This window comes from Nicotiana tomentosiformis, chromosome 6 (assembly GCF_000390325.3).
Source record: "Nicotiana tomentosiformis chromosome 6, ASM39032v3, whole genome shotgun sequence".
NCBI lineage: Eukaryota > Viridiplantae > Streptophyta > Magnoliopsida > Solanales > Solanaceae > Nicotiana > Nicotiana tomentosiformis.
The window spans coordinates 68,104,882-68,129,429 of record NC_090817.1 but is presented as its reverse complement, the minus strand read 5'-3'; the positions used below and the strand labels follow the sequence as shown (position 1 = coordinate 68,129,429).

Here is a 24,548-nt window from a genome sequence, read left to right as displayed (position 1 = left end):
AACCGAAACTCAAAAGAGATCAAGTCAAAGTCCAAAGCAATATGGCACCCGAAACCTTCAAATTCTGGATCCGCCTCTGGTTTCATGGTTTCTTCCATAGCTCCTTAGCTTACATACAATTTAGTGTCGTGTACTAGAGTTACTTACCGTTTGGTGCCATGTACTAGACCTGCAAATTTTAGCTTACACTTCCCATAATCAAGTTTTCCAACCAGGGGCAGATTTAAAGGGAAGATATAGGTTCAAGGGCGAATCTAGTAGCCAAATAAAATATATGTAATAAAAAATCTACTAAATATTAATAATATTGATATCAATTATTATCGTCAATTAATTTTATATTTATTATAATAACTCGTAAACTTAAAACCTGTCTAACCTAACTATGAGTTCCGAAACTAGTCTTTCATAGGTATGTTGTCGTTGGGTTTGTTACATGGCACAACATTTATCGTAATATGTAAACTCTTTGACCAAAAGAATAATGGAGTTATTTTCCAGGTAAGATATTCGTGTTGAATGATGGAAGTTCACAATCCAGCCTCTCTCCCCCCTGCGTTTATACTTAACAGAATTAACAACCCAAACTTCTTTAATTTATCAGAAAAAACTCCCAATATACATGAAGATAACACAGAGAAAAAAATAAAAAACTCAAAAATGGGGTCTCTTCCACCATCATCATTATCGTTGGACCATTGCTCTAAAGAATCCTCAATAGACTCAACCCATCTTCTTAACCTCTTCAAATCTCAACAAAATTACGTCGATCAATCACTTCTTCCAAAATTTGGATCTCTCTCAAAATCTAACCTTCACCTAGACTCTCCTCAATTCCAAAGGCACAATTGTTTGGAAAATCAGTCTAAGAAAATCTCACAAACCTTCATTTCTCTTGGAATAAATATCTTGGGTGGTTTTTATCCGTTGCGGATGCACGCACTTCATGGAGATACAGGAATCTTAGGTTCTAATTATGTTTGGACGTTATGTTCAGCAAGAGCGAGAATACAGAAGAATTGTTAAGGCTTGTGCCTTGTGCTAAGGCTAAAGGGGTGTATTTGATTTGTGTGACTTGTGTAATTGATGGGGTTGTGTGATATGAATGTGCATTTGCCTCAGGAGAGAGAAATGTGGTGTCCTTTTGATTTGGAACCCGTGACATCTACTGCTATTCAGATGGGGACCAGGAATTCTAGCAGAGAAAGGTTTGTCGTGAATCACCGTGCTGGGAGGATCGGGAAAAGCTTCATCTTTAAGGTGATTAATTAAGATAATTATCTCTCTTTTTTGTGAAAATGTGAAAAGACGTACGTGGTGTTTTTAAAATTCTAAAATAAATTTAGATTAGTTAATGCTTGAGTCTGATTCTATTGATGGCATTTTGTCCTTATCTTAAAATTTGTTGCATGTTCACCTTGCATAAAAATGCTGGAATGTATGAACATGGACAAGGTTCTATCTTGTTCCAGCTTCCCTCTGCCACTTCCTATTGAAAAACAATGTTTGGAATCTTAGTAATGAAAGCTTTGGTTTCTTTAATATGACTTTGTACGTCTAGCTTTAGAGAACCCTTAAATGGTACGACAGATTGAGGGTATTGGAATGAAATCAAACCAAGTAGCACAAAATGGATATAGACATTCATATTGCTAATCACAACTAGCTTGGGATTGAGGAGTTCTAGTAGTAAATGTCATTCTACTATGTACAGTATTGGTTGTTTCAAAGATTTCGAGTCTTAATGCTTCTTTCATTACATGCTAATGCAACCCTAGATAGTTATGCTCCATTGCAATTAGTTGATGGTAAGTAGAGGTGACAAAATGAGTAAAAAGAAAACAGTTATCCACCCATATTATTCATTAAAAAATAGGTTGGATAATAAATTTTTTAAAAATGGGTTGAGTATGGATAAGAACCATGCATATTATCCACTTAGAAAATGGTTAACCAAATGGATAACTAATATGTTTAACTTTTACATTTGTAAAGCCTCAAATTGGGGTTTCCTCAAGTTTGGGAGATTAGGAATTCCCCCATAAGTGATCATATTCAAAAAGCCATGGATAATATGGATATTCATATTATCCGTCGGATAACCCGTTTTTACCCGTCTCAAATACGGGTCGGGTCAGGTAATTTATCCATTTTTTGAATTACCCGTTTTCGATCCGCGAATATCCGACCCGACCCGCCCGTTTGCCAAGCATATCAGATAACACAAGTTAAATGTTGGGGCTTCAAATTCCAGCATCTTATGCGGTTGTTCCGCTTGGGTACGGATAATATCCCGTCAATCCTTGAAATGATGCTTAAATTCACTTGTTTTCCCTTGAGATGATTGGACATGCAAGGTAATATCACTTGGACTAGCTGATTTTTAATCTTCAGCAGCGTGCTAAGAATTGGACATGTCACGACCCCAGTTTCCCATCTTAGGATGTCGTAATGGCACCTAATCTCTAAGATTAGGTGAACATAACATACATTGAGGACTAGCAGAAATAACAACTTAGATATCAAGTTAAGTTGTTAAACTATCATAAATAAACTCAAACGGCACAACTGTCAAATAACTCCCAAAACCTGGTGGAACCGAGTCGTAGTTCTACAGAGAGTGCACTAATAATCTCAAAGTACAATACTGTTTTGAACGGGAAATAAACAGTAATACAACTAAATCAGAAGGTGACTTTGAGGCTTGCGAACGTCGAGCAGGTGTACCTTGAAGTCTCCGAATATAACTGATCAATCACTAACGTTCGACACGAGCAGATGTACCTGGATCTGCACAAAAATGTGTAGAACGTAGCATGAGTATACCATAACGGTACCCAGTAAGTATCAAGTGTAACCTCGATAGAGTAGTGATGAGGCCAGGCTAAGACACCTACTAGGACAAGAAAACTGAACAGAGTATCACATAGTCTAATAATGGAAAGCGAGAAAATAAATGACAACAAAGTAGTACAATAATGTAGGCTAACGACGAAATTTAAGGCAATAAAGGCAACAAAGAGTGAACACATGATAAGAACAACAAGTGATCAAGTACCGTAAAATATAAGTAAAAACAATAAAGAAAAGATAATGATTGTTCCAAATAAACAAGCCTTTTTAACATATAATGTACAACAAGAATCACAACCGAGGTACCACACCTCATAATCTCATTTCACAAGTCACAATCATAATCTTCCTTATATCAATGCATGAGCCTTGCATTTATTTTGAAAATATTTTTTCAAAATAGCTACATGCATTTTAGCCTCCTTATCTCACCGAGTGGCTTTAAGTAATTCCTTTACTAGCACCACGAGTATAAATCCCGCCTTATCTCACCTCATGCCTATCAACCCTATCCTTATACCACCTGTAACGACCCAACCTGTCGTTTTGCCTTCTAGAACCCCGTTCCCCTAAATAAGACTCCCCGTATATACTTTTACTATTTTATGACTTGCGGGGATAGTTAGTTCGGATTGGAAGGGTTCAGATTGAAATCAGAATACTTGGTTTCTTAGTTTGGTTTTAAAAGGCTAAGTTTTATTTTGGTCAATATTTTGAGTAAACGACCTAGGAATCGATATTTGACAGTTCCATTAGGTTCGTATGATAATTCTGGACTTGGGCGTATATTCGGATCAGGTTTTGGACGAACCGGGAGCGTTTCGGCGCTTAATAGTGAAAGTTAGCTATTTTAAGGTTTAAAGTTCTTCAAATTTGGTTTGGAGTAGGTTTTGGAGTAATCGAGGTTAGTTTGGAATTCCAAGCCTGAGAATAGTTTCTTATGGTGATTTAAGACTTGCACGCAAAATTTGGTGTCATTCCGAGTAATCTAAGTATGATTCGGCGCGTTCGGAGCAATTTGGAAACTCGAAGTTCATATTTTAATTCAATTCGATTTTGGGGTGTGATTCTTAGTTTCGTTGTTGATTTACTCATTTCGAGAATTTGAGCAGGTCCGTATTATGTTTACAGACTTGTTGGTGAATTTGGACGGGGTCCCGAGTGGCTCGGGTGAGTTTCGGACCGCCCGGAGCAATGTTGGAAAAACCAGATTTTCTAGTTCTGGCTTCCTTCTTCGCGCACGCGGAAGGACTCATGCGTTCACGATGAAGGATTTGGGGAGCTGGGCAGTTACCCTTCGCATTCACGGGAAGGGGGTCGCGTTCGCGACGCTTGGGGATCCCAGGCCTACGCCTTCGCGAAGGCCTTCTTGCGTTCTCATAGAAGGACGTGGCATGGGAGGGGTCAACATATTTTACCCTTCGCGTTCACGAAGGGTAGGCCAAGTAAGCCTTCACGTTCGCGAGGCACGTACCACGTTCGCGAAGAAGGATTTTATTGTGCCAGACAGAATGTCTTAAAAACGGGGCTCAGTTATTTTTTAGCCCTTTTTTCTCCATTCTTGGGCGATTTTAGAGTTTCTTGAGAGGGGTGTTCACCTAACAACTTGGAGGTAAGTTAATTCTACCTATTGTGAGTTTAATACATAGATTATAGGTAGATTATAACATGTAAATTGTGAAAATCAAGGGTTTAGATGAAAAACCTAGGCTTTGATAAAAATGAGATTCTAACCACGAAAATGGTTATGGAATGGGATGAAAATTATATATTTGAGTTCTTCCGAACATTTTCAGAATCCGGGTACGTGGGCACGGGGTGAATTTTAGGAATTTTACCAAATTGGGTTGGTTAATTACTCTAATAGATAAATTATGAAATATTGAGTATGCATTGATTAAATTATATAACATTTGGCTAGTTTCGGATTTTTCGGCACCAAATTGAGGCCTTAACGCGAAACCGTGACCGGGAAGTTAGCTTTGAGGTGAGATAAGTCTCTTGTCTAACCTTGTAAGAGGAAAATTACACCATAGGTGATTTAAATAAATATTTACTTCCAATTGAGGGGGCTACGTACGTACGAGGTGACGAGAGTCCGTGCGTAGCTACTATTATGCTATTGTCAGGATAGTTTTAGGACCCCATTCATGAATTATTTGGAAATATTGCATCATACTTGTTAATTTAAAAATACCTAAATTATATTAGTATTTATTGGAGAAATTGTGGAAGATCGTTAATGAACTTTGTATATCCTTCTCTTCTTGTGGAGCGGGCCGATCACCTCGGCAGTAGATAGATGCATTTATGGTTCATGCCGCTCGACCCTCGGGAGTATACATATTATTCCGGATCGAGCCGTATGACCTCAACATAAATCGTGCTTAATAATAATAAGAATTACACGATGTCTTGACATTATTATTGTAGCTTGTGAAGATAAATGACTTATTGGAAAATTTTAAATTGTGAAAGAATTATTTTTTTTCCTGCTTTTTAAAGAAATTTGTTATTATTCCCATAAACCGTGTTTATTTAAATATTCCTATCTTAATATTATTAACCCATAGTAAGTGTCGAAGTCGACCTCTTGTCACTACTTCTTCGAGATTAGACTTTATACTTACTCGGTACACGTTGTTTACGTACTCATGCTACACTTGCTACACTTTTTGTGCAGGATCTGAGACAGGTGCATCAGGCGGTCCCACCGGCGCGCATCTCAGATATCCCGATGCTTAGTGGTGAGCTGCTTTCTGAGCCGTTCTGCAGCTCCTAGAGCCTCTCCTTTGTATTTGTATTCTGTCTATTTCATGTTCAAATATTTGTTGAGTTTTGTATAATCTACTAAATGCTCATACACTTGTGACACCAGGTCTTGTCACACACGCTTGTAGAATTGTGGTTTGAAATTATTACTTTGGTTTTTATTTATTAGACTTTTTATTTTTCTTAAATCTTGCAAGTAAGGAAAGTTTAATTACTCGAAAATTTATTAAAAGAGGAAATATATGTTTAATTCACTAGTTGGCTTACCTTGCGGTGATGTTGGGCGCCATCACGATCTATTGGTGAAATTGGATTGTGACAACATGGTATCCGAGTACTAGATTCACGTAGGTCTCACAAGTTATGAGCATGCCTAATAGAGTCTTGCGGATCGGTACAGAGATGTTTGTACTTATCTTCGAGAGGCTATAGGGTGTTAGGAAACTACCTTTCTCCATCTCCTATCGTGCAGTTGATGTAATACTAACTATCTTTCCCTTATTCCCTCACAGATAGTGATGACACGCTCTACGGAGGTTCCAGACTAGGGAAGAACTGCTCCCCCTGTTGCTAGAGACTGAGGCAGAGGTCGGCGGAGGGCTCCAGCCCGTGGTAGGGGACGAGGATATACCAGAGTTGCTCCTGCTATGCCACCAGTGGATCCAGTAGAGTATCATATTATTAAGAAAAAGGGCGAGGTGCATGCTGCAGGGCCAGCTCCGGTGGATTTCACAACTGCTCCGTAATTTCAGGAGGTTATGGGCCATATGCTGCGGTTTATGGATACTATGACTCAGGCCGATTTATTTTCGGTAGACCCAACCACATATCAGACGGAAGGGGGGAGGCTCATGGGCATGCAACTGTTGTGCACTACTCGTGGGCGGAGCACAACCAGTTACAACAGCTATACCGGAGCCCATACCAGCCGTGGTAGGTGTTTCGCACAAGCTATTGGACAGATGGACCAGGCTTCATCCTTCTCCTTTCGGAGGTGAGCGACATGAGGACCCCCAGGACTTTATTGATCAGTCCAGGGACAAACTGCATAACATGAGGATACTAGAGTCTCACAGGGTAGACTTCACCACTTTTCAGTTGGAGGGCAGGGACCGTAAGTGGTGGCAGTCACATCTTCTCAGCATACCAGCAGGTTCCCCTCACATGACTTGGGAACAGTTCACACACCTCTTCTTTGACAAATACATTCGACCCTCTCAGAGGGAAGAGTTGCGGTTCCAGTTCGAGCAGCTCCAACAGGGTCAGATGTCAGTGACTAACTATGAGGTAGATTCTCTGAGTTGTCTCGCCATGCACTTATGATACTACCTACCATTGAAGAGAGAGTGCAGAGGTTTGTCGCCGGATTGCACTCTAGTATTCAGGCCAAAATGGCTCGAGAGGTGGAGATGGGAACTTTTTACGGGCTAGTTATGGAGATTGCTCGGAGGATCGAGGTTGTCCGTCAGTGGAGCTGAGAGCAGGTGGAGTGGGACAAGCGGTTTTGATATTCGGGAGAGTTCAGTAGTGCCCCGGCTAGGGGCAAAGGTCAGTTCGTGAGGGGTCAGTCCAGCAGGCCCCCATGTCTAGCACATCCACCTCCTCGGAATGCTCCAAATGCGACCTTATTTCAGTGCTATACCAGAGAGTTCTTACCGCTCACCAGCTATTCAGGGCTCCTCCAGTGGGTATTCAGGTCATCAGGGACAGATTTTAGGTCAGCAATCCACCATACTGAGGAATTGTTTCGAGTGCAGGGATTTTAGTCATGTGCGGAGATTCTTCCCCAGGCTTTGGGGCAAGGCAGTGCAACAAGGTCAGCAGTCTATGATTACAGCACCAGTTGTTCCACTAGCCGTATGGCCACCCAAAGGTGGAGGGAAGGTGGGTAGAGGCCGTCCTAGAGGTGGAGGACAGTCAGGTGGAGGCCAGTTATGTGGCGCTCTAGCTAGGTTCTATGCGTTTCTGGCCAGACCAGATGCAGTGGCCTTAGATGGCATGATCACATGTATTATTTCTATCTGCGGTTGAGATGCTTCAGTATTATTTGATCTAGGGTCTACGTATTTATATGTGTCATCTCTGTTTGCTCATTTTCTGGATGTTTCTCGTGAGTCCTTGGGTAATCATATTTATGTGTCCACTCCTGTGGGCGATTCTGTTGTTGTAGATCGGATCTACTGGACCTGCATTATTACATTCTGTGGTTACGAAACTAGAGCAGATCTTATGCTTCTTTATATGAACGACTTTGAGATCATCATGGGCATGGACTAGTTATCTCCATATCATGCCATCCTAGATTGCCATGCCAGGACTGTTACCTTGGCGATGCCGGAGTTGCCTAGATTGGAATGGAAGGGTTCGTCTGTTAGTGCATCTAGTTGGGTTATTTCCTTTCTGAAGGCTCGACACATGGTCGAGCAGGGTTGTTTGGCTTATTTGGCCTATGTTCGGCACACTGCTACAGAGAATCCAGCAATTGATTTAGTGCTCGTAGTCTGAGAGTTCTCCGATGTGTTTCCTTCAGATCTTCCAGGCATGCCATCAGATCATGATATTGATTTCTGTATTGATTCTACCCCAGGTACCCAACCTATATCTATCCCACTGTACCGAATGGCTCCGAAAGAGTTGAAGGAGTTGAAGGAACAACTTGAGGAGTTATTAGCAAAGGGGTTCGTCAGGCCGAGTGTGTCGCCTTGAGGCGCACCGCTACTATTTGTGTAGAATAAGGATGGGACTATGCGGATGTGTATTGATTATCTCCAATTGAACAAAGTCACTATTAAGAACAAGTACCTGTTGCCGCGTATTGATGATTTGTTTGACCAGTTATAAGGTGCCAGAGTGTTCTCTAAGATCGACTTGAGATCATCGTACCATCAGTTGAAGATTCGAGATTCAGATATTTCGAAGATTGCTTTCCGGACTAGATATGGCCATTATGAGTTTCTGGCAATGTCCTTCAGTATGACTAACAACCCGACGACGTTTATGGATCTGATGAACTGGGTGTTCAGGTCGTATATCGACTCGTTTGTCATCGTCTTCATTGATGATATTTTGATCTATTCGCGTGGTATGGAGGAGCACGAGCAACATTTGAGAGTGGTGCTTCAGACCTTGTTGGAACAAAAGCTATATGCTAAGTTCTGCAAGTGTGAATTTTGGCTAGACTCTGTAGCATTCTTTGGACATATTGTATCGGGCGATGGTATTAAAGTTGATCCCAGAAAGATCGAGACAGTTCAAAATTGGCATCGTCCCACTTCGGCGACTGAAACCAGGAGTTTCCTGGGGTTAGCAAGTTATTATCGTCGGTTTGTGAAGGGTTTTCATCTATTGCAGCACCTTTGACCAAATTGACCCAGCAGGGTGCTCCATTCCGATAGTCTGATGATTCTGAGGTGAGCTTTTAAAATCTCAAGAGAGTATTGACTTCAGCACCGGTGTCAGTGTTGCCTTCTAGTTCAAGGATGTATATAATGTATTGCGACGCTTCACGCGTTGGCCTAGGTTGTGTAATGATGCAGGAGGGGCGAGTTATTGCATATGATTCACGTCAACTGAAGCCCCATGAGAAGAATTATCTGGTGCATGATTTGGAGTTGGCTGTGATTGTTCACGCTCTAGAAATTTGGAGGCATTATCTTTATGGAGTGTCCTGTGATGTTTACACCGATCATCGCAGCTTATAACATTTGTTCAAGCAAAATGATCTAAATTTGAGGCAACGCAAGTGGCTTGAGTTACTAAAAGATTATGATATTACTATCCATTATCATCCGGATAAAGCAAACGTAGTTGCAGACGCCTTGAGCAGAAAGGCGGAGACTATGGGTAGTTTGGCCTTCATTTCAGTAGAGGAGAGGCCATTAGCTTTGGACATTTAATCCTTGGCTAACGGACTTGTAAGTCTGGATATTTTAGAACCCAATTGAGTTCTTGCATGTGTTGTTGCTCAGTCTTCACTATTTGAGCGGATCAAGGCTTGACAGTTTGATGATCCACACTTGTTGGTTCTCCGAGAGACGGTACTGCGGGGTGGTGCCAAGGAGGTTACTATCGACGAAGATAGTGTTCTGCGACTCCAGGGTCGTCTATGTGTTCCTAATGTGGATGGGCTGAGGGAAAAGATCCTAGAAGAAGCACACAGTTCTCGGTATTCTATTCATCCAGGTGCTACTAAGATGTATCGTGACCTGAGGCAGCATTATTGATGGCGGCGGATGAAGAAAGACATAGTTGAGTATGTAGCTAGGTGCCTAAATTGCCAGCAAGTTAAGTATGAGCACTAGAGGCCAGGTGGCCTACTTCAACAGATGACTATACCAAAGTGGAAATGAGAGCGCATTACTATTGACTTCGTAGTTGGGTTGCTGCGGACCTTGCGGAAGTTCGATGCAGTTTGGGTCATTGTCGATAGGTTGATCAAGTCGGCACACTTCATTCCGGTTGTGACTACGTATACTTTAGAGAGGTTGGCCCAAATTTATATTCAGGAGATATTTCGGTTGCATGATGTGCCAATTTCCATCATATCAGATAGAGGCCCTCAGTTTACTTCACATTTCTGGAGAGCGGTACAGAATGAATTGGGGACCCGTGTAGAGCTCAGCACAACTTTCCACCCGCAGACCAACGGGCAGTCAGAGCGGACAGTTCAGATCTTGGAGGGAGCATGTGTGATTGACTTCGGAGGTTAGTGGGATCGTTTCTTGCCTTTGGCCGAGTTTTCTTACAATAGCCGTTACCAATCCAGCATCGAGATGGCTCCATTTGAGGCTTTATATGGTCGGCGATACTGTTCGTCCATCGGATGGTTTGAGCCTGGCGAGGCTAAGTTATATGGTACTGATTTGGTGTAGGATGCATTGGACAAGGTAAAGTTGATTCAGGAGCAACTTCATACAGCACAGTCCAGACATAGAGTTACACGGATCAGAAAGCGCGTGATTTATCATTCATGGTGGGTGAGAAAGTTCTCCTGAAGGTTTCGCCGATGAAGGGAATCATGAGGTTCGGGAAGAATGGCAAGTTGAGCCCAAGGTTTATAGGCCCATTTGAGGTATTGAGACGAGTTGTGGAGGTTGCTTATGAGCTTGCTTTGCCTCCCAGTCTATCAGGAGTTCATCCGATTTTCCATGTATCTATGCTCTGGAAGTATCGTGCTGACCTGTCGCATGTGTTAGACTTCAGCACGGTTAAGCTAGATGAGAGCTTGGGTTATAAGGATGAGCTAGTTGCCATTGTTGATAGGCAGGTTCGCCAATTGAGGTCCAAGAGGATTTCTGCGGTAAAAGTTCAGTGGCGAGGCCGACCAGTCGAGTAAGAGTCTTGGGAGGCCAAGGAGGATATGCGGAGCAGATATCCACACTTATTCAGCAGTCCAGGTATCATTCTAAACCCTTTCGAGGACGAATATTTGTTTAAGAGGTGGAGAATGTAATGACCCAACCGGCCGTTTTGCCTTCTAGAACTCCATTACCCTAAATAAGACTCCCCGTATGTGCTTTTACTATTTTATGACTTGCGGGGATGGTTAGTTCAGGGATTGGAAGGGTTCAGGTTAAAATCGGAACACTTGGTTCCTTAGTTTGGCTTTAAAAGGGTAAGTTTGACTTCGATCAACGTTTTGAGTAAACGACATCGGAATCGGGATTTGATGGTTCCAATAGTTTCGTATGATGATTCTGGACTTGGGCGTATGTTCGGATCGGGTTTTGGGCGATCCGGGAGCGTTTCGGTGCTTAATAGTGAAAATTGGCTATTTGAAGGTTTAAAGTTCTTCAAATATGGTTTGGATTAGGTTTTGGAGTAATCGAGGTCCGTTTGAAATTTCAAGCCTGGGAATAGTTCTGTATGGTGATTTAAGAGTTGCAAGCAAAATTTGGATTCATTCCGAGTAGTCCAAGTATGATTCGGCGCATTCGGAGCAATTTGGGAACTTGAAGTTCACATTTTGATTCAATTCGGTTTTGGGGTGCGATTCTTAGTTTCGTTGTCGATTTACGCATTTCGAGAGTTCGGACAGGTCCGTATTATATTTATAGACTTCTTGGTGCATTTGGATGGGGTCCCGAGTAGCTCGGGTGAGTTTTGGATAGCCCAGAGCAATGTTGGAAAAACCAAATTTTTCAGTTCTGGTTTCCTTCTTCGCGAACGCGGAAGGACTCACGCATTCGCGATGAAGGATTTGGGGAGCTGGGAAGTTACCCTTCATGTTCGGGGGAAGGGGGTCGCGTTCGCGAAGCTTAGGGATCCCAGGCCTACGCGTACGCGAAGGCCGTCTTGCGTTCGCATAGAAGGACGGGGTATGGGAGGGGTCAGCATAATTTACCCTTTGCGTTCGCGAAGGGTAGGCCAAGTAAGCCTTCGCATTCGCGAGACTTCTGTCACGTTCACGAAGGGCATTTTTAGGGCCTGGGGAATTTTACCTTCGCGAACACGAGGCAATTACAGCATTCGCAAAGAAGGATTTTACTGTGCCGGACAGAATGTCTTAAAAACGGGGTTCAACCATTTTTAGCCCATTTTCTCCATTCTTGGGCGATTATGGAGCTTCTTGAGAGGGTGTTCACCTATCAACTGGGAGATAATTTAATTTTACCTACTGTGAGTTAAATACATAGATTATGAGTAAATTATTATATATAAATTGTGAAAATCAAGGGTTTAGATGAAAAACCTAGGTTTTGATAAAAATGAGATTTTAACCAAGAAAATGGTTTTGGAATGGGATGAAAATTGTATATTTGAGTTCTTGCGGTTATGGGTGACGATTTCCTCCGAATATTTCCGGAATCCGGGTACGTGGGCCCGGGGTGAATTTTAAAAATTTTACCAAATTGGGTTGTGTAATTACTCTAATAGATAAATTATGAAATATTGAGTATGTATTGATTAAATTATATAACATTTGGCTAGTTTCGAATTTTTCGGTACCAAATTGAGGCCTTAACGTGAAATCGTGACCGTGAAGTTAGCTTTGAGGCGAGGTAAGTCTCTGGTCTAACCTTATAATAGAGAATTTACCCCATAGGTGATTTAAATAAATATTTATTTCTAATTGAGGGGGCTACGTACGTACGAGATGACGAGAGTCCGTGCGTAGCTACTATTATGCTATTGTCCGAGTAGTTTTAGGACCCAATTCATGAATTATTTGGAAATCTTGCATCATACTTGTTAATTTAAAAATGCCTAAATTATATTAGTATTTGTTGGAGAAATTGTGGAAGATCGTTAATGAAGTTTGTATTATTTTTGTATAAAACCTAAGTAATATTTATGTGGAATGCTTATAAAATATCCTTCTCTTCTTGTGTAGCGGGCCGAACGCTTCGACAGTAGATAGATGCATTTATGGTTCGTGCCGCTCGACCCTCGACAGTGTACATATTATTCCGGATCGTGTCGTACGACCTCGACATAAATTGTTATTTATAATAATAACAATTACACGGTGTCTTGACATTATTATTGCAGTTTGTGAAGATAAATGAATTATTGAAAAATTTTAAATTGTGAAAGAATTATTTTTTATCCTGCTTGTTAAGGAAATTTGTTATTATTCCCATAAATCGTGTTTATTTAAATATTCCTATCTTAATATTATTGACCCATAGTAAGTGTCGAAATCGACCTCTCGTCACTACTTCTTCGAGATTAGACTTTATACTTACTAGTTACACGTTGTTTACCTACTCATGCTACACTTGCTGCACTTTTTGTGCAGGATCTGAGACAGGTGCATCAGGCGGTCCTACCGGCGCGCATCCGAGATATCCCGAGGCTTAGTGGTGAGCTGCTTTCTGAGCTGTTCTGCAGCTCCTAGAGCCTCTCCTTTGTATTTGTATTCAGTCTATTTCATGTTCAGACAGTTGTTGAGTTTCGTATAATCTACTAGATGCTCATACACTTGTGACACCAGGTCTTGGCACACACGCTAGTAGAATTGTGGTTTGAAATTATTACTTTGGTTTTTATTAATTTATACTTCTTATTCTTCTTACATCTTGCAAGTAAGGAAAGTTTAATTACTCGAAAATTTATTAAAAGAGGAAATATATGTTTAATTCACTAGTTGGCTTGCCTAGCAGTGATGTTGGGCTCCATCATGATCTATATGTGAAATTGGGTCGTGACACCACTGCATGCGTATCACAACACAATAATCAACTCGCACCACACGTGTCCATATGCCATAACAATTGTCAAAATCAATAATACCAATGTTACCACAATATATAGCCAACAACTCAACCACAATATGAACAAGAATCTCAATAATAACAAAATGAATGAGAAATACTCAACAAGGAAAGATATCTTAATAATCAATAACTTCGACCTCAATGTGTTAATAGCTTTCACAACTTCAACTTTAATAACTCAAAATGAAGGTATTTCCATGAAATGACAACTTTTAATTCAAGCGTATATCATAAGCTAAATGATGAATAAGATAGTATTAAATAGAAACTATGTCTAAGTGCATAAGAATACACAACGCGAAAAGACATCATGTAATAACAACTTCAAATAAGAATAATTCAACAATAAAAGAGGTAATCAAGATAATAAGAGAGGTAACAACTTCAACTAAAGCATATAAGAACAAACTTGACAATAAAAGATAGAACATGTGCTAACAACGTCAAATAGAGCTTGTGAGAGTAAATTTAATAATGGAAGATACAACATGTTACGACAATTTCAATTAAATGCATGGAAGAAGCCTAAGAACCTAAACCGGTCAAATACCTTATATAAGCATGTGTACACACTCGTCGCCTCGTGTACACGTCTTCCACATAATTCAAATAACATGATCAACCCAAATCCTAAGGGGTAGTTCTCCCCCTCCCCCCCCACAAAGTTAGGCAAGATACTTACCTCAACTAGGCCAAAATCAACACTCAAAAATAGCTTTTTCACAAAAATTCATCTCTACACGGCTCAAATCTAACCAAAAATGACTTAATAACATCAAACAATGCAAGAGAAACCAATTACGTTATATAAAGTTATGATCATCACGCAATTTCCCAAAAGTCAACCCCGGGTACGCCCCGTCAAAACCCGAGTTCAAGGGTAGATCTTGACTACCCATAACCCCACGAGTCTATGTATGTGTTTTATTTTCAAATCCGAGTCCAATTCGACTCTCAAATCCAAAATTTTTATTTTCCAAAACTTAGACAAAAATTTCCAAAATTCCTCTTTGATTCTCATAAATCTGATGTTAAATATCATATATAATCATGAAATATAGTTGAAAACTTATTAGAATCATGTACCAAATGATTGTAGGTGAAAATTCCCTCCCCAAATCACCTCCTACCGAGTCTAGGGTTCTAAAATGAGAGAAAATGAGATAAAATCCAGACTTTCTAGCCTTTTGTTCAGTTGCAGATGTCGCATTTGCGACACTGGGTTTGCAATTGCGAACCCTTGTAATTGTGAAGAAAGCCTCGCAATTGCGCTTCCTGACAGCCTAAGAGGAAGTCGCAAATGCGAGCCTACCCTAATCTGGTCCTGCGACACCAGAGACCCTCTGCTATGATCGCAATTGTGATGTTGGTGTTCGCAATTGTGACACATGAGACACCAGCACACCAGCAACCTGTAATTGGGTCCAAACCTTTCTAAAATACATCCGAAACTCACCTGAGCCTCAGGGGCTCCAAACTAAATATCCTTATAAGTCTAAAAATATCATACGAACTCGCTCTCATGATCAAAATAAGAAAATAACATCTAGAACTACGAATCGGACATCCAAACTCATGAATTTCAAAAGAAAACTCAAGAACCTTTAGAATTGCAACCAAGTGTCTGAATCCTATCGAACCAACTCCAAATAACACGAAATTTTGCAGACAAGTTACAAATAGCAAAATAGACCTATTCTAAGTCCCAAAACGAAATTTCGATCCTGATAGTCAAATGTCAACCTACAGTCAAACTTGGAAAAACTTTTAAACCTCAAATTGCCAATTTTCGGCAAAACAAGACAAATTAACCTAGGGACCCCTGAATTCGATTTCAAGCATATGCCCCAGTCCAAAATTATGATACGAACGTGTCAGTGCCATCAAAATACCGTTTCATGGTCGTTTTTACAAAAGTCAAACTTCGATCAACATTTTCAACTTAGGCTTCTCAACCAAGAATTAAAGGGTCCAAATCAACCCAAAACCTTTGCGGAACGAACCTAACTAACCTCGCAAGTCATAAAACCACAAATGCACATGTATGAAGTATAAAAAGGAAAAATGGGGCTCAAATACACAAAACGACCAATCGGGTCATTGCATGACCAAATATCTGCATCTTGATAAGTCAAAAGGAGTCTTGACTCACAACAACTGCAAGCCATTGAGTGAATTGAGAACTTTATGTTGCTAAAGTTGAATGGTTCCAGATACCTGAGCTTATCGTTATTCTGCAGAGTTTCATTGAAGATAAAAGATTGGTTTGCTAACAGGTTGCTTTTCAGGTGAGAGATGTGATGAAAATGAAAGAAAACCTTCTAATATGCAAGGAACAAGATCTTATTATGGATCAACTGGTAGGGATGATTGGAAAAGCTGTGGGTCCCTGCTTGTTATTGATGACGGGTTTCATCTACTGGGCATATTCGCTGATGGTGATTTACGTCAGACATTGAAAGCTAGTGGGGCAAGAATCTTCAAGTTTACTGTAGGAGAGATGTGTAACATGTCATTTCTAGCTTATGCATATGTTTAATATTTGTTGCATTAATATGTCAGCACTAAACACTGCCCACATAAGAGAATCACTTATGTGAGTGGCATCTGATGCTCAGAAAGGGAAAATAAGATTTTCTTATCGATGCATTTTTGTTGTGCGTGAAATGTGTGCAGTTTTCTTATTTATTTCCTGTTATAATTCTCCATTTCCGGATTCTTGCTTATTGGCTGGAAAAATTTCCAAGCAATGCATGTATTTTCCGTTGTTGAAATGTGATTAATCTTTTTGTTGTTATTTGCCTGGAATTTGTTTTAGTAGGACTCTTCCCAATGTGATTGGTTGGAAAGAGTTTTGCAGTTTGAGCAAATGCATGGTGGCATATATTATATTTCCTTAGGGGTAAATATGTGTAACGATCCGATCGGTCATTCTGATCATTAGCATTTCGTTTAGTGGTTTAAGGTTTGAGAAGCTTCATATTATGTATTATGACTTGCATGTATGGTCGGTTTCACTTTTCGGGCAATTGGGGATTTATGTGGAGGATTGATTCTTGTTTTAGAAGCTTAAGTGGTAAGAATTGACCGGAGTTTGCTTTTTGTGTAGATGACTCTGAAATGGTGTTTTGATGATTTCAATAGTTTCGTATGGTGATTTTGGACTTAGTTGATATTGAGAGTTGAGAGGTTTGACTGGGAGTTGACTTTATTGATATCGGGTTCGGATTGTAATTCCGGAAGTTGGTATAGCTCCATTGTGTCATTTGGGACTTACATGCAAAATTTGTGGTCATTCCGAGTTGATTTGATATGATTCGGCGCGAGTTGTAGAAGTTGAAAGTTCATTACTTTCATTTGGCTTAAATTGGGGTGTGATTCATAGTTTCGATATTGTTTGGTATGATTTGAGGTCTCGAGTAGGTCCACGTTATGTTTTGGGACTGGTTAGTATGATTGGACGGGGTCTCGGGGGCACAGGGTGTTTTTCGGATGAGTTGCAAATCATTTTGGAACCTTGTTGTATTGATGAAAAATTTGTGTGTTGATGCCTTCGCACCTGCGGATAATGGACCGCAGATGCGGTGCCACAGAAGCGGCCAAGGGAATGCAAGTGCGGACTTTGGTAGGAGAAGGTAGGGACCGCATATGTGGTCGTCCAATCGCAGAAGCGAAACCGCACCTAATGGGCGCAGAAGGTCTCTATGAACCGCAGATGCGGTGGGGCGCCAGTTGTTGGGTTCTCACTTATGCAAGACATTTACCACAGAAGCATCCATCGCAGATGCGATAATTGATCACAAAAGTCGATTTCACTGGCAGCATGTATATAGTTCGAGGGTTTGGTTATTTTATCATATTTGAGTTATAGAGCTCGGATTTGGGTGATATTTGAAGGGTTTTCATGATTTGGATTGGAGTGAGTATTCTTGATTAGAATTTGGTTACATTTCATGATTCCATCTTTGCTTTTTTCATTTAATTAGTGATTTGAATTGGAGAAAATTTGGAATTTTTGTAAAAACTTTCTAAAATATAAAATGATGATTTGAAGGCCGATTTGACGTCAGAATTGGATGATTTTAGTATGGTTGGACTCGTATTAGAATGAGTGTTCGAATTTTATATGTTTTGTCGAGTTCTGAGGTGCGGGCCCGGGATTAACATTTTGGGTTAACTTTTTGGTTTTCATTAAAGATCGAAGCTTTATTATCCGTAATTATTTCCTATTGCTTTTATTTATGATATTAAGTTATTTTGGCTAGATTCGAACAGTCCAGGAGGTTGTTTCACATGGAGAGGACCTTTTAGATTATTGATTTTGTTTCTTTGAGGTAAGTATCTTGTCTAACTTTGTGTGAGGAAACTACCCTTTAGGATTTGGGTTAGTTTTATTGTTTGAATTATATGGAAGACATGTACATAAGGTGACGAGTGTGTACCCTACTTATACGTGGAAAACTTTACCGGTTTAGACTATTAGGTTACTTTATGCATTTAATTAGAAGTTGTTATTACTTGTTACATCTTTCGTTGTTGAGCTCATTCTTATATGCTTAGATTGTAGACGTTATTTCATGCTCTAGCTTCCATTTTTGAGTTTGCTCTTATGTGTCTTAATTGAAGTTACTATTACGTGCTATATCTTTCATTGTCAAGTTTATTATGCTTTAACCACAATTGTTAGTACATGTTCTATCTATCGTTGTTGAGTTACTCTTATATGCATTCAATTGAAGTTGTTAGTATATGTCATGCCTTTCATTGTTAAGTTCATTCATAAGAAAGTAATTGAAGTTGGAGTTATTGAGATTTATTTACCTATTTAGGTTGAAGTGTTATTTATGGAGTATCCTTCATTGTCGAGTTATTTTCCATTGCATTATGTTGTTTTGAGATTCCTGTTCACATCGTGGTTGAGCTGTAGCATATGTGTTGTGGTAACATCGGTATTGTTATTTTGGGAAGGTTGTGGCATATGTGCACTTATGGTAGGAATTGATATGTCGTATTGTTGTGATGTTAGAACATGTGGATTTATGTGTGGATTGATTGTTGCAGTGCGGAGCATAAGGGTGGCATCTCACTGTTTTTTATCATGTAGAGTGATATGGTTGGCTATTGTGATTTATTGTCTGGTGGCATGATACGGGTGGTTATTTTGGTTATTGTCTGGGTGGAGCGATAAGGGTGGCTATTATGCGGAGTGATACGGGTGGCCATTATGATGTATTTTCTGGGCGGAGCGACAAGGATGGATATTATGATATTGCCAATACGGAGAGACAAGAGTGGCTATGTCAGGGATGATATTTGACGGTCGAGCGGGCATAATGTTGATGATATTCGTGTGATGGAGTATTTTCCTTGTGTATGTCAGGCACCTTACGTGTCTTGTTGTTTTATTTCCAATAAGCTACTCGATATCTTTGATATTACTTGTTGACTTGGACCGTAATAGTACACTCGCACAAGCATATATAGTAGCATGCCACTTACACCAATTCAGAAGTATGAAACTTGAGATTAATTAATCATGCACATGTATCCTTGTATTATTGGCTTTCATTGTGATATTGAGCCTGTGACCACGCTGGGCGGATTGTGATAGTGAGTCTGTGATTATGCTAGGCGGATTGAGATATTGGCATGTGAGTTGTCCATGCGGTAGTGATTGATAATTTGGGCATGAGGTGCCATGAGCATATGATTTTTGATTCGGGACTCATGACTTGTGATTTTGAGATGAGGTATCTCGGAGTAATTCTGTTGTAAAATTATGCTAGAACAACTTCATTATTCGGTTGTCACTTGTTTACCTTATTTGGTTTTACTAGTACTTTAATAGTGTTCTGATTACTTTATTGTTTTTATCACATGCTTATTCCTTGTTGCCATTTATTGATTCTTGCTCCCATTATTAGCTTCATACTTATATATTGCACAGGTTATTATGACTAGTAGGTGTCTTTTGTACATCATCACTACTCCACCAAGGTTAGTCTTGATACTTATTGGGTACCGACTGAGGTGTGCTTATACTACAAAATTGCATATTTTTGTGCAGATCTAGGTATTGGAGATCACAGACTTAGACAGAGTTCGCTTCTTGATCGCGAGGATTCAAGGTAGAGTTACTTGGTTGTTGCACTCCCTTGGAGTCATTGTTCTTTCAATTGTACTGTTAATTCGTTATTCGAACACTATTGTATTTAGTTTTTGAGATATCTTTATGTATTCATTTAGAGTTCGTGACTTTGTACTACCTAGTCTTGGGAGGATTATTGTGATTATTGCTGCGTGGCGTTATATCACCTCCATATATGTATATATATTAAACTCTTTTTTTAAAAATATCACGTTTAACTGGCTTAACTGTTGTAAGTAACCGATTTACCTAGTCTTAGAGACTAGGTGCCATCACGACGCCTAATGTGGGATTTTGGGTCGTGACAAAGTTGGTATCAGAGCTCTAGGTTCATAGGTTCTACGAGTCACAAGAAAGTTTAGTAGAGTCTTGAGGACTGATACAGAGATGTCTGTACCTATCTTCGAGAGTCTACAGAACTATTAGGAAACTTCAACTTCTTTCATTCGTATCATGAGGATTCATTGCTTTCGTAGTTTAAGCCTTTGCATTTCTATTCTCTCACAGATAGTGAGGACACACACTACCAGATCAGTTGAGTAGACCCCCGCGCCTACTGCTAGAGCTGCGAGAGGCCGGGGCTGAGGTAGAGTCAGAGAAGGGGCACGTGCCGCAGCTAGAGCACTTGCCAGAGTAGCACCTGAGGAGCCACCGGTAGCTCTGGTTGAGGGACATACATCAGATGTGCATGTTGCTACCCCCAGAGTTCAGGAGCCTTTAGCGCATTTCTTGAGCATGTGTGGTACATTGGCTCATGCGGGATTGATCCCAGTTATACCAGCTACTTCAGAGATTGGGGGAGGAGTTCAGACTCCCGCCGCTCATACACCAAAGCCGTGGGCTCACATTGGTCAAGTTTCGGGTGTTATGTTGATACAACCTGTTATTCCGATTCAGCCTGAGGTCAGGCCGAGGTCATCAAAGGAGGAGCAGAAGAGGCCTGAGAGGTTCAAGAAGTATGATCCACCTACTTTTAGTGGCACAACTACCAAGGATGCACAAGGTTTTCTAGAGAAGTGTCATTGTAGTCTCCGCACCACGAGTAATTATGGAGGTAAGTGGAGTAGTTTTTATTATATTTCAGCTATCAGGAGCAGCGTATCAGTAGTGGAAGAATTATAAGAAGGTTAGGCCAGCTGATGCAGCACCACTCACTTAGACTTAGTTTTTAGAGATGTTTTTGAGGGAATTTGTTCCCTAGACCCCTAGGGATGCGTGGAACACAAAGTTCGAGAAGATGCACCAGGGCGCTATGATAGTGTCAGAGTACGCCATCAGGTTCAGCGAGTTGTCCTGACATGCATCTACCCTGGTCCCTAAAGTCATAGAGCGAGTCAGCAGATTTATCGAGGGACTCGGTTATGGCCTTAGATTCATCATGGCTTGGGAGTTGGAGACTGATACTCAATTTCAGCAAGTTGTGGAGATTGGCAGGAGGTTAGAGCGTATTCGAGCTGAGGATAGGGAGGATAAGGACGACAAGAAGTCTCGAGGTTCTATAGGATTCAATGGATTCTACTCTTCAGCTATGACCCATCATAGAGGAGGCTCAGGCAGTCGGCTAGCCTAGTCCGCCCTTCAAAATACTCGTGGTGCTCCAGCTAGTTAGGGACCTAAGGGTACTCATATGGGGCAGTCATCATTTAGTGCTCCACTTGCACGAGGTTCCTACAATAGTTATTCCAGTTATCCGACATAGACTCAATACCAACAGCCACGCCTGTAGAAGGGTTGTTATGAGTGTGGCAATACTATACATATCATGAGAGGTTGTTCCAGACTCGGGAGAGGTGGATTTTATTAGGGCACTCAGTCTATGGTCTCCATTCCAGTTGCTACTCCACCTGCACAGCAAGCTAGAGGTAGAGGACGGGCGGGTAGAGGGCGTCCTAGAGGGGGAGGCCCAGCCGTTGATATGCTTTCTTTTGTAGAGGGTGGTTTTGGTTTGTTATAGAGGAACATCAATATTATTTTGATCCGGTCTTATTTATGAGTGTGAGTCCTCCTATCTGCTTCATATATGGGTGAGTTTCGTGATTCCTGTACCCTACTTATGTGTTTACCTTTGTTGAGATATTCTATAGTTGTAGCCCATGTCTATCATTTCGGTTTGTTCACTATTGAGAGCTATGAGACTAGAATGAACTTTCTATTACTCATTACTGTAAGTTTTGATGTGGTTTCTAGATGGTTTGACGATGACTTGTGATTTAGGCGCCCTACAAGTATGGGAAGTCTGTTACGTGTTGTGATTTTGTTCTGCAAAAGTTTTTCACTGGTATGATGTGTATACTACTTGTGATTCAGAGTTGAGGATAGAATCCTCGTATTTCCATGTGGATTGATATGTTTGGACCGGGCTACGTGCCGTGGTGGAGTTATATTAGGATGAGATCCTTGTGATTAGTTCATATATTTTGTTTCTCCCTTGTGGAATGGATTCGTAGTATGATACCGATGGTGAGCTGTACCTGTTGGACTTGTTTGTAGTTCTCTCATGTATTTCTCTTTTCATATTCAGTCATATTCGTGTTGTGCTTGTTGGGTTCAAATTTTGAGGTATGTGCCTAGGTGGAGTTGGATGTAACTTGTTGATTGTGTGAGTGGTTATGAGATGTTCATGTTTCTTACATCATTATAAGTGTTGTGAAAGTTTGAGACGAGTTTCTATCTTATATAAGGTTATTTGCCGGTGCTGGATTTAATTATGGACAGTTATTGCAGTCAGAGTTGTTGATATGGGCAGATGGCTGATGTGTTATGTCGTGTGGTTATAGCTTGTGGGTGTATGCATGAGCTATTGTAGTTGGTTGAGACTGATACAATATGTATGTGTTGGGAATTGGGTCTTTGGAAAAATGCTGGGATGTTGAAATTTAGTTCTAAGACTTATCGGTGTAGATTGAAGGAATAATCTTCAGTTGAGATAGTGTTGTCGGGCTTATGCGGATTGGGGTGGGGTGGGACCACCCGTGAGTATGTGTATGGTGAGTTCATTCAGCGATTTGATGACTTCGGAACAGTTCTTGGCACGTTCAAGGATGAACATTTATTTAAGAGAGGGAGAATGTAACAACCCGACCAGTCGTTTTGAGCCTTAGTATTTCGTTTTGTGGTTTAAGGCTTGAGAAGCTTCACATTATGTATTATGACTTGCGTGCATGGTCAGTTTCGGTTTCCAGGCGATTCGAGATTGATTTTGTGTAGACGACTCTGGAGTGGTATTTCGATGATTCTAATAGCTTTGTAGGGTAATTTTGGACTTAGGCATAAGTCCGGATTTAGATTTGGAGGTCCGTAGGTTTATTTGATGCTTTTTGGTGAAAGTTGAAAAGTTGAAGGTTTGGAAGGTTGAGAGGTTTGACCGGGAGTTGACTTTGTTGATATCGGGTTGGATTGTGATTTTGGGAGTTGGTTTTGGAACTTTGCATGCAAAATTTGATGTCATTCCAAGTTAATTTAATATGATTCGACGCGAGTTGTAGAAGTTGAAAGTTCATTAGTTTCATTAGGCTTGAATTGGGGTGCGATTCATAGTTTCGATGTTGTTTGGTATGATATGAGGCCTCGAGTAGGTTCGCGTTATGTTTTGAGATTGGTTAGTATGATTGGACGGGGTCCTGGGGGGGGGGGGCATGTTTCGAACAAGTTGCAGATCATTTTAAAACCTTGTTGTATTGTTGAAAAATCTGTGTACTGATGCCTTTGCACCTACGGATAAGGGGCCGCAGATGTGGTGCTACAGAAGCAGCCAAGCAAACATAGGTGCGGACTTTGGTTGGAGAAGTTAGGGACCGCAGATGCTGTCATCCAATCGCATAAGCGAAACCGCACCTGCAGCGTGCTGGTCACATAAGCATAAGTGCTGAAGCGCTTTGTGAACTGCAGATGCGGTGGGGCACCAATTGTTGGGTTCTCGCAGATGCGAGACATTTGCCACAGAAGCGTCCATCGCAGATGCGATAATTGACCGCAAAAGCGGATTTCACTGGAAACATGAATATGGTTCGAGGGTTTGGTTATTTTATCATATTCGAGTTGTAGAGCTCGGTTTTGGGCAATTTTGGAGGGAATTTAACGATTTGGATCAAGGTAAGTATTCTTGACTCGGATTTGGTTATATTTCGTGATTCCATCTTTGTTTTTATCATTTAATTAGTGATTTGAATTGAAGGAAATTGGGAATTTTTTGTAAAAACTTTCTAAAATTTAAAATAATTATTTGAAGGCCGATTTGAGGTCGGAATTAGATGATTTTGGTTTGGTTGGACTCGTATCGAAATGAGTGTTCGGATTTTGTGAGTTTTGTCAAGTTTCGAGGTGCGGGTCAAGGGTTGACTTTTTGGTTTTCATTAAAGATGAGAGTTTTATTATCAAGAATTATTTCCTATGGCTTTTATTTATGATATTAAGTTATTTTGGCTAGATTCGAGCTATTCAGGAGGTTGTTTCACACGGAGAGGACCTTTTAGAGTAATGATTTAGCTTCTTTGAGGTAAGTATCTTGGCTAACCTTGTGTGGGAGAACTATCCCTTAGGATTTGGGTTGGTTGTAT

At 40.6% G+C, this 24,548-nt stretch overlaps 1 pseudogene; it reads left to right on the top strand.

Annotated features, from left to right (window-relative positions):
* Positions 1 to 387: 387 nt before the first annotated feature.
* The window catches only part of LOC104119417 (probable arabinose 5-phosphate isomerase), a 46,372-nt pseudogene continuing 22,211 nt past the window's right edge, over positions 388 to 24,548 (top strand).